Below are 10,569 nucleotides of genomic sequence, written 5' to 3'. Positions count from 1 at the left end.
GCCCAGAGACGGGTTTGCTGCAGGCCCTCCCAGACGTGGTTGGAGGTCCGGTTCTGTGTCAGTGCTGCAGAGTTATGGACTTGGCCCGCCTCGCGGTCGTCTCTCTGCCGGCTCCGGCCAGGACAAAGTGCTGGCGAGGTCAGGCCTGTACACTCAGCTGCCACTCATTCCTTTCGCACGTTAACTCCAAATAGGGGACGTAAAGGTCAAGGTGCCTGGAGAAGCATCCTTAATCCCCCCCCCCCCCCCCCTCCCCAACTCCCCCAACTGTCCTCTACGTGCATTGAACCTGAAGACATTTTGTATTTTGCGAGTCCACCAGAGCCTCAATAGAAGAGAGAACTGCCTGCAAACTTTCTGTTTTGGTTTAAAATGGTTTGCATCATGCAAACCATTTAAAAACTGAAATGAGAAGACTTTAAACATTTTTAACATCTAACATTTACATTTTGTGTCATGATCCACAGACGTGTACCTGTGGATCGGCCTGAGGTATGATCGTTTACGCTGTTACATTGTTAGAATCGCAAGACCATATTGTACCGCTATCGTCAGCCATACATCGATTACAGTTCTGCGACCATAGGCTCTATCGTCATTAATATCAAGCTATAGCTACATTCAGTACAAAGCTAGACATAACACCTATTTCACTCTAACGACCAGATTTCAGACTCGTGACTCGAGATTGCAATCCTCCCAAACTTTGATAGGCACTGTGAGGCTGTTAAAGCCAAGCACACTAGCCAGCCCCAAGTTTGGAACAAGGTCTTACTTCATTGGGACATGTCATTTGGCTCAGCGATTTTCACTTTCATAATGATGGCCCTGAGTCTCGTCACCCCCCCTTGATGTGGGATGAAACCTGGTACTCAGAAAGAGCTGTCATCTCCATCGGAAGTCATTCTGACCTTGCATGCCAGTCTCCCACATTTCCGGGGCAGCTGTTTCCCCGGTGATGAGCCAGCATGTGTATATGTATGTATGTATGTATGTATGTATGTATGTATGTATGTATGTATGTATGTATGTATGTATGTATGTATGTATGTATGTATGTATGTTAGTTTGTATGTATGTATGTATGTATGTATGTATGTATGTATGTATGTATGTATGTATGTATGTATGTATGTATGTATGTATGTATGTATGTATGTATGTATGTATGTATGTATGTATGTATGTATTGCACTCCCACCAATCCCTGGAAGGAGGGATCCCCCACTCTGCGTAACATCTCTAGATTTCATCCTTGCTAATTAAGGGAGATTTTCTTGCCCTCTGGGGGGCTAGGGTCAGGGGGTGGGGGGGTCATACATACAAGGCCTGTTAAGACCTTTGAGACTGTACCGTTGAATAAAGGCCACACAAAATAAAATTGAATTGAATTGAACAGAGGACCTCTCTGGACCCAGCATGGATTCCTTCACTCCCACTCAGAGTGTGTATTGTTTAAACCGGCTCACCTATTCAGTGCGTTTCCCAACCTATCAGCCTGTATCTACAGTCAACAAGACGGTAATGGGGCTGGATGCTAGTGTTAGAGCTACGCAACCCTCTCTCCATTGTTTTCCTCTTTGCAAGGCAGCACACTCGGGTTATCTGGGTAGATATGAAGTAGCCTTTTGAAGCATTTTTAACGGTCAACTCAAACTGTGAGAGACTGGTTTTCTGTAGTGCCTGCAAACAGAAGGGAAATTGTCAATTTGCAGTCTGGAATGAACATCACAAACTTCAATGCTTTGGATGAACCTTCGGACAAAATCGCCTGCTGAACAAGAAACGATCAAATGTTTTCCATTGGAGGGTCTGCACACTTAATCATTATTCCAATTATTTTTCATTCACGTTTCGACGATCAATAAAAAGAAATAATCCATAACATTCCTTCCAAGATCCAAATGGGGAACAAAGGCGAATATAACGGCTTTTGACACGCAGGTGGACTTCATGCTGCGGGCTAACAGTTCACCCCTGGCCCGATGCCCCCTGACCTGTCGCAGCAGACACTGTTTACACACCTTCACCACACACACGATACAGAGGCGCTTTTGTGCGGCGTTCCTGCGTCTCTACGTCATGGGAGTTCACCCCGGGTGGCCCCGGAGCCACACCCGGCTCCGGGCTCTGCCCCGGGCACGGCGGGGTTAATACAGCAGTGAGTGGGATAGGTAGTTAGGGTTAGTGTGTGTGAATCCAGATAGAAACGTGCCCCAGAGAGAGGTGTGCGGACAATGGGCTTTTATCTGAGCGCCTCGGCTGGCTTATCCAAACACGTTATTGGTAAACAAATGCGTGGGTTACATAACTGTGATAAGAACGAGACACCGCAGAGATACGAAGGTCAAATTAATTCATCTGTTGTTGGTGTTGACGTTGACACTGAACCGATATCCATAGGAATAAATGTATATTTTTATCCATAGTTCATGGACTTAAAGCAATTAACATGGATCAAGAACAGCGTGAGAGCGGATGATCCCTGGAAACCGGTTTGGTTTTGATCGTTTATGCCAAAGAAATGGATTATGATGTAAGAGGGCCTGGACCTCTTTCTCTCTCTCTCTCTTGCTCTCTCTTATTTTCTCCTCCTTCACTCTCTTCTCTCTCTTCTCTTCTCCCCCCCATCTCTCTCTTCTCTTCCCCCCCACCCCATCTCTCTCTCTTCTCTCTTTCTTCCCTCGCTCTCTTCCCCCTTTTCTCCCCCTATCTCTCTCTCTTCTCTCTCACCCCTTCTCTCCCTCTCTCCCCCTATCTCTCTCTCTCTCTCTCTCCACCTCTCTCTCTCTCTCTCTCTCTCTCTCTCTCTCTCTCTCTCTCTCTCTCTCTCTCTCTCTCTCTCTCTCTCTCTCTCTCTCTCTCACCCTCTCTCTCCTAACCTGGTTGGCACTACTTCGCACATCATGTATTTCCTGTGATTGCGATTGGTTTCACGAGGGAAGTCCACTGGAGTCGATACACAGGCAGAAACCTGGAACCGAACGCAGAGAAAGTGTTCATGTAAGGTGACCTCTTCCTTTGAGTGAGTTGCCTACAGAGCGTCTCCCCTCTCCCCCTGATCAGGGCGCTGTGAGGCGTGGGTCAGGTGGGAGACAGAGCCCGGCCCAGGCTTTTCAAACCCTGCACAAAAGGACTTCTGTGTGCCGATGAAAGGAGAAGTTTGGCAGAATGAAGAGGGAACAAATATTCCACTACAATGCACTGCCAAGGTCCTTTTTTTCACCTTTGTGTTTATTTATCTTTAACGCAGCATGGACACACAGAGTTGCGTGAAGTTTGAGTATTTGTTCAGCACTGACTAAATAACGCGTCACACAAGACAACAGCTGTAGTGCCATAGGCCAACGCATCTGTTTGCTTTGGCGATAGCCGGAACCAATCCTTGTCCAACTGTGTGCATTGATATTGCTCAATCCTCAGCATTTCTGTTTCACAATGCACCCAATAGAGGGCATTGGTACAGCTGTCATTGATAAAGCACGATCGTCCACAGCACCACATGAATAAACTCCACGTTAGCCCACAACTGAGCTTTGACTCGATGAAATGTATCATCAGCTTTTCCTTGTTCGTAGTCACACCCCCATTCTAAAGAATATGTTTCAATCACTCCCGTGGTTTGCGCAATTTACTCAGAATCCTGCTTGTACGGGTGAAGTGTCTGTTTCTAGTTACCTTAGAAACAGGATCGTAGCCTAGCAACCAAAGAACCTGGACAGTAGCACAACCATAGAACCTAGAAGGCAATATATAGCAGCCATAGAACCTGGACCCCATCATAGAAACCTAGAAAACACCGTAGGCAAGATAAGAACCTGGAGAGTCACGTGGCAACCTCAGAACCCAGACACACAGACGTCATCTCAACAGTGAGCTGTCAAATGTGCGAAGGGCTTTTTGCTGCGTTGCTTTCCGTTGCTCGGATCACAGAACTCAAGAGTTTGAAACTAAAAACTAACGAGGAGAAATGAAGGAAAACATAACTTGGTGTTTGGTGAGGTGCGTCTCGCCGAGGCGGCGAGCAGAATGTGGGTTGGCCGAGCAGCGGCACCCTCTCTTGGGTCTTTGTTCCCGGGAACAAGGCGGCCGTGCCAACGTGATGCAGGTTAACTCATGTGAGAGGGCCCGGAGCCCGGGGTGAACCCGGCCTCCGCTCCTGGCACCGGGAACCTCTAATACCCCTACCCACAATGCACCACCACAACGCACTCCTTGTGTGGGAGCCAGGGCCCGCACAGAGGCCCTGAATGCCCAGGTATTAGCCTAATGTGCATCGTGGAGCTCCCAGCCGGAGTCACTCACATTCGTTTTCTTTTGTTTTGTTTTCCGTCTCCTTGGAGATGTGTGTGTGTGCTCTGTTTTTGAATGAGCAGTGGATGAAATACCGTGTTTTACTCAGAGGTATGGCCATGAGGCAGTGTGTGTGTGAGGCATCCTGGCTGTGGACCTGAGAGAGGAGAGACCTTTTCCACACAGGAATGGGGCTGGAGGTGTCGCGCTCGAGTTCAGGGGCACATGTGTGGCATAGCGAAGAGGACACAGCGCCCTGGGGTTTTGTTTTGGGAGCTGCATTTGGATGGTAGCTTCCATCTGTAAATTGACTGCATTTATGTAGCACTTTTCTAACTGGTGGCCACTCAAAGCGCTTTACAATACTCCCTAACATTCACCCGTTCACGCACACATTCCCACAGCGACGGCGGTGTCTACCACTCTAGGCGACAGCCGGCTCGTCGGGAACATTCAGGGTGAGGTGCCTTGCTCAGGGACACCTCGACACTCAGCGAGGACGAGGCACCAGGGATCGAACTGGCAACCTTCCGGTTTACCAGCCAACCCGCTCTACCTCCTGAGCCACATTCCTCCCCTAACTGCGTGCGCCAAGCCGAGTGGGCACCATGGCAACCGTAGAACCCAAACAGTGGCACGGTCTCCTCAAAGGCCGGGGTGGAAATGTGCAAAGGTTGCCAAAGGTTTAAAATGGCCAAAGGTTTGATTGCCAAAGGTTTAAAATGTCTCCAGCATTCGGTGGTCAAAAGATGTTCCCGTCCGGCGGGTCTGCACAGAGGGTCTCCACGCTGGGGGGCTGCCTCCGTCCCCGCGCCCCCTTCCTGGACCTCCAGCAGGGCTTGGCTGGCTCCGTCCACGCCGGCCCTCTCCCGTTGCCCCGCGGCCGGGGAGAAGCTCCGCGGGCCAGGCAACGGGCGAGAGGCCGGGGTTGGGGGGGGTGAACCCGTCGCCATGACAATGACCTCATGACCATGACCTCATGACCATGACCTCATGACCATGACCTCACGGCCATGACCTCACGACCATGACCTCATGACCATGACCTCATGACCATGACCTCATGACCATGACCTCACGATCATGACCTCATGACCATGACCTCATTACCATGCATGCCTGGTCTGTGAGGACGAAGGACCGCAGAAAGACCAGCGTGGAGAACCACAGAAGGGCAGGGGAACCATGAAGGTCTAATGCAGGTGTTACACTGGTGAACTGGTTTTAATGCAGATGTTACACTAGTGAACCATGAAGATCTAATGCAGATGTTACACTGGTGAACTGGTCTTAATGCAGATTTTGCACTGGTGAGCTGGTGAACTGGTCTTAATGCGGATGTTGTACTGGTGAACTGGTCTTAATGCAGATGTTACACTGGTGAACTGGTCTTAATGCAGATGTTACACTGGTGAACTGGTCTTAATGCGGATGTTGTACTGGTGAACTGGTCTTAATGCAGATGTTGTACTGGTGACCTGGTTTTAATGCAGATGTTACACTGGTGACCTGGTTTTAATGCAGATGTTACACTGGTGACCTGGTTTTAATGCAGATGTTACACTGGTGACCTGGTTTTAATGCAGATGTTACACTGGTGACCTGGTTTTAATACAGATGTTACACCGTTGAACTGGTTCCCCTATGTCAATCTCCCTTTGGTTTGCCTCACAGTGGTAGAGTATACTGGATCTTTCCAACTCAAAGGCAACATGAAGAAAACCAGCAGAAACAGCGCAAACATCCGGAACTTAGCCTCCAGAAATCATGTGGCTAGCCAAACAGTTGAGTCATTCTGCTCCCAAAGAGGATGAAGAAAATATCTAACAAGATAGCACTGTTGGCTCAGTGTATTAACCCCAGATTGGAATGTGATCAATATAATAGTAGCTATTATAAACGATAATAAATAATAAATAGAAAGCAGGATCGGAAACATGAATGGAATTTGCAGAAATTCTGAACTAAGCCCTCTCCATGTTACAGCATTAATATCTCGTATCCGTTACAAATCTTTTTCCAAACGCTTTTTCTTGTTTCCAGGAAAACCGATAGGTTTTCCTGTTTCCAGGGAACAGGAACCGGCTCGTTTCCCCGGTGGGTAAGTACGAGAGGTCAGAGTTAAATCAGCTCAAACGCTCCCCTCCTCCTTCTCTCCCGTTCGTTAGGACCAATTAGCAGAACGCGGCCGCTGCCTTGCTGCCCCGGTTACCGTGCCGAGGAGGAAAACAGTCTGTCGGACGGCATTACGGACGCGCCGGCATGTTGGCAGCGAACCACCGAGGGCTGAGCTCAGGGGAAGGGAGGCCCAGCTGGGAGGGAGGGCACTGCCATTTGGGTTATGCGATTACATTTACATTTAGGGCATTTAGCAGACGCTTTTCTCCAAAGCGACTTACACTGAGTACATTTGTCAGAAGACAGACTGATTTATATGTTAAGGTTAACTTGTTAATGCTACACACAAAAGTCAAACACTGCCTGCTTTCTGAATGTATTCCACCATGACATACAGTGGTGTTGTTGTCAATTGTTTGTTATCTTTCAAACTTCATACATTAACATTTGAAGCATTTAGCAGATGCTTTTATCCAAAGTGACTGACAATAAGTATTTGTCAGAAGAAAGGCTTATATGTGACGGTTAACTTGTTAATACTACAGTCAAAGTCAAACACTGCCTGCTTTCAATGTATTCCACAATCACATACAGTGGTAAAGTAAAGTACATTTGTCAGAAGAAAGAGAAACTAAATATTGCTGTCGGTACAGTAAGGATGTTTATAGAACCAAGTGCCAACCACTCACAAGAGATAGCTAGGATAAGATGCTACATGATGCTATCTTTAAGTGCAAGATGTGATGCATGGCTTTGGACACAATGATATCTCTGACCACTCAAAGGGCCGTCAAGCACACTAGGCCTACTATAGGTAAATATAAGGAAAAATAAAATTATATTGATAAACAATATTTCTTTAATATACTTCAACAACCTATCAATATTTTGTGAAAATGTAATGATTGTGAATGGGTATGGAAACAGTATAAGACCTAAATGTGAAATCATACTAGTGTTAAGAGGAAGGGCGTAATTCTGCGTACAGGATGCTGATAAAACCTCACTAATTCCCCAGAAACGAACCCCGACCCATTTCCGCATCACAAATCTTCTTGCCGTCGCATCTTTCTAATTCCTAGTCTGAATTCATCTATTGATAGGCCTATATAAGTCTACAGCCTTGATCATCTCAGCTCCACCTCCTCGCATCCTTCATGGTCGACGTGCGTGCTGTCACTCGCGCTCGGATGACGTCTGGCTGTCGAGACGCGACAGTATGTTCCAGTCACGTGTGACCTCTTCGCAGCCTGATGCGGCTGAACCTCTTACCGCAGCTGTGCCGCTCAAGTGTAGACGTGCACGGCTGCATTCCCTCCAGAGTCGATCGGGGGGAAGCGAGTCAGAGTCGGATGTGCTACCGTATTTCTGGTAAAGTGTTAAAGCGAGGGAAGTGAGTGAAGCGGGGGAACCGCTGCCCGCGATATGGCCGAGAGTTTTCTAAATACCGCCTGCATGTCCTCAGGTGAACTCGACCCAGACACACATGCACACGCGATCGTGACCACACACACGCCCACACCTTTGCACACAAGCCTGTCATTCCTCAAGTATGAAGTGAGGAATGGGACCTGTCAAATCTGAATATGTAAAAATGAGGGAGGCCCCGATGCCACTTTTTCACTTCCGATACCGATACCATAGCTTAGGCTAGCTGCCGACACTAGATATCTAGCCGATACTTTGTTTTATTCTTGAACCAAAAATAGTAATAACAATTATGGAACCACTTTACTCAGGATTGCCAATAAGCAACCTTAAAGCCTCTCTCACTTAAGAAAAGTTGAATGGCTTAAATCAAGTGAAAAGATTTGAACAGAGTTTAAAAGTTTAAATGGAGTAAACAATGTAAACATGCACACATTTAAAAAATTTGTAAATGGTTGGAAACATAAAGTGAAGAGTTAAACAAATAGCTAAATGGTTAAAGTTTGAATACATTTGAGATAATATAGGCCTATAGAATAGCTGAGCTGTTACAGCTGATAGTTTGAATAGTTGAATCAAGTGTGTGCGCTTGTTTCTTCACTATTAGTAGTAACCAGGAAATGTTATTGACGTAGGCTAATACTTTCAATTCTAGTCGAGTACTAAAGTGTTACGTCACGTTTCCATAGCAACCTATTTTCGGTTCCACACAAACCAAATTAACAAGGGGAAATCCTATGCCACAAAATAGAGAATAGATTGTCTTCATGTAAAAAAAAAAATTCCAATAATAACTAATGCAAATTGTCCCTTTTAATACCCCAGGGGAAAACATGAACGCCTCGACAAGTTTCGATTGATAGGGATTTTCACCTCTTGAAATTGATTTATTTTAATTTTGAAAGAAACAACAAATGGACGCAATGGAAAACGCCATCTCTCGTTCGGTTGTTTCGAACTGAAAATCTGGTTGCCAGCGTGACGTTTTCCTTTTAATAAATAATAATAATAATGAATTTTAGTTGAGGGCGCCTTTCATAGCACTCAAGGTCACCTTACAGGGCAGTGTTTAAAAAACAAAATCAACAATCATAAAAAACACAAGAACAAGATACATTGAAACAATTTACACAAGTGGGGTGAAATGAGTGGGAGACAATGAATTTGATTGAATATGTCAGTTTAAAAAGATGTGTTTTTAGACGGGACTTAAAAGTGGAGAGAGTGTCAGAGTTACGGATGTCAGGTAACTTTAGTACTTTATTGATATAAGGCTTGTACGGTTGGACTCCTGTAGTCTCTTTCATAGGGCATTACGTTTGTGTAGATATCATGACGTGAAAAAGATTGTTTACTTAAGCATTTAGCTTCTACTTGGAGTACATCGATATGTAAGAAGCAGCTAGCCTCTAGCCATATAAATGGGGAACCCCACACACAAACGGCCGATTTATAAGCGCGTGACGGCGCTGTCACACCAATATTGTACCGGGGGCGAAAATTGTACCGCATACATAATCCGCGTTCGAAACATTACGTCATCGTTCGACGCGATTGTCCGTTGCCAGGCAGGTTTCTAAAAACATTCGCGCTCATGTTGCCAAAGATGAAATAACATAATACAGATAACACTTGTTTTTACTTTATATTTGTGTTGTATTGAATTTAGCTATTAAACTGAGTGTGTAAAGTGTATCATAGTCTAGCTAGCTTGTGTTAATACACTCAGTTTACTAGCTAAATGCGATTAAACAATTAAATACAATACAAATATAAAGTTAGTAACGCTAATAAATTTCATTTGTAATATAAGTGTTTTCTGTTGAATGTTATTTCGTCTTGTGACGCTCAATGAATGAGCGCGAATGTTCATGAACCTTCCTATGCCATCGTTCGACGCGATCGTCCGTTGCCAGGCAGGTTTGGAATTTTCGAACGCAGATTATGTAGGTGGTAAAATTTTCGCCCCCGGTACAATTTCGGTGTGACAGCGCCTCACCTCAGCAACAGCCAAGGAGAGCCGTGCAACAGCCAGGCCCAGTGCTTTTTCTTCTTTGAGGTTGAATTACAGCCGCACTGCTGACATGATTTTTCAACAGATAGCTCTCATGCAGTAGCTCTCATTCGCATGCGCCTAATTGACGATTTACCGTTGTTATCGCGTGACACGCGGATCGTATCATATTTTATATAGGCCTATATTACTCCCCTCCGATATCCGATCCAGCGTATTGGGCCAATATCGGACCGATTCCGATGCAGTGGATCGGATCGTGACATCCCTAATAAAAATACATACATATGTCTTCAGCCAGGGCCAGCTAGCCTGGAGCAGCAAGGACCAGCTAGTCTGCTACAGCCGATGCATTTCCCCCAGCGAGTTTCCCCGTTAATGACTACAGAAAGGGACAAAGGATTGCTCCCGTTCACTTTCGTAATAATGACGGTGCAGTTTTCCGAGGGTCTCAGTGCAGGAGCTAACTCTTCGTAAGCTGACTCAACAGCCCTTAAATGAGTACTGCAGGCTAATGGAGGTGGTTCTCTGCACACTAGTGTTTATTTCTCAAAGTCCCGTGGCCGTAAATAACTCCTGGGATTATGGGGGCATAGTTGGTGCTTTTCTCACGGTAGGCGAAACATGGACAACAACAATAATCACACACATACCTGGCTTATTGGGTTCTTAAATCATCTTAAATAACAATAATACAAAATATGTACCGGTATATC

This window comes from Gadus macrocephalus, chromosome 13, assembly GCF_031168955.1.
Source record: "Gadus macrocephalus chromosome 13, ASM3116895v1".
NCBI lineage: Eukaryota > Metazoa > Chordata > Actinopteri > Gadiformes > Gadidae > Gadus > Gadus macrocephalus.
This window is presented reverse-complemented; position numbering follows the sequence as displayed.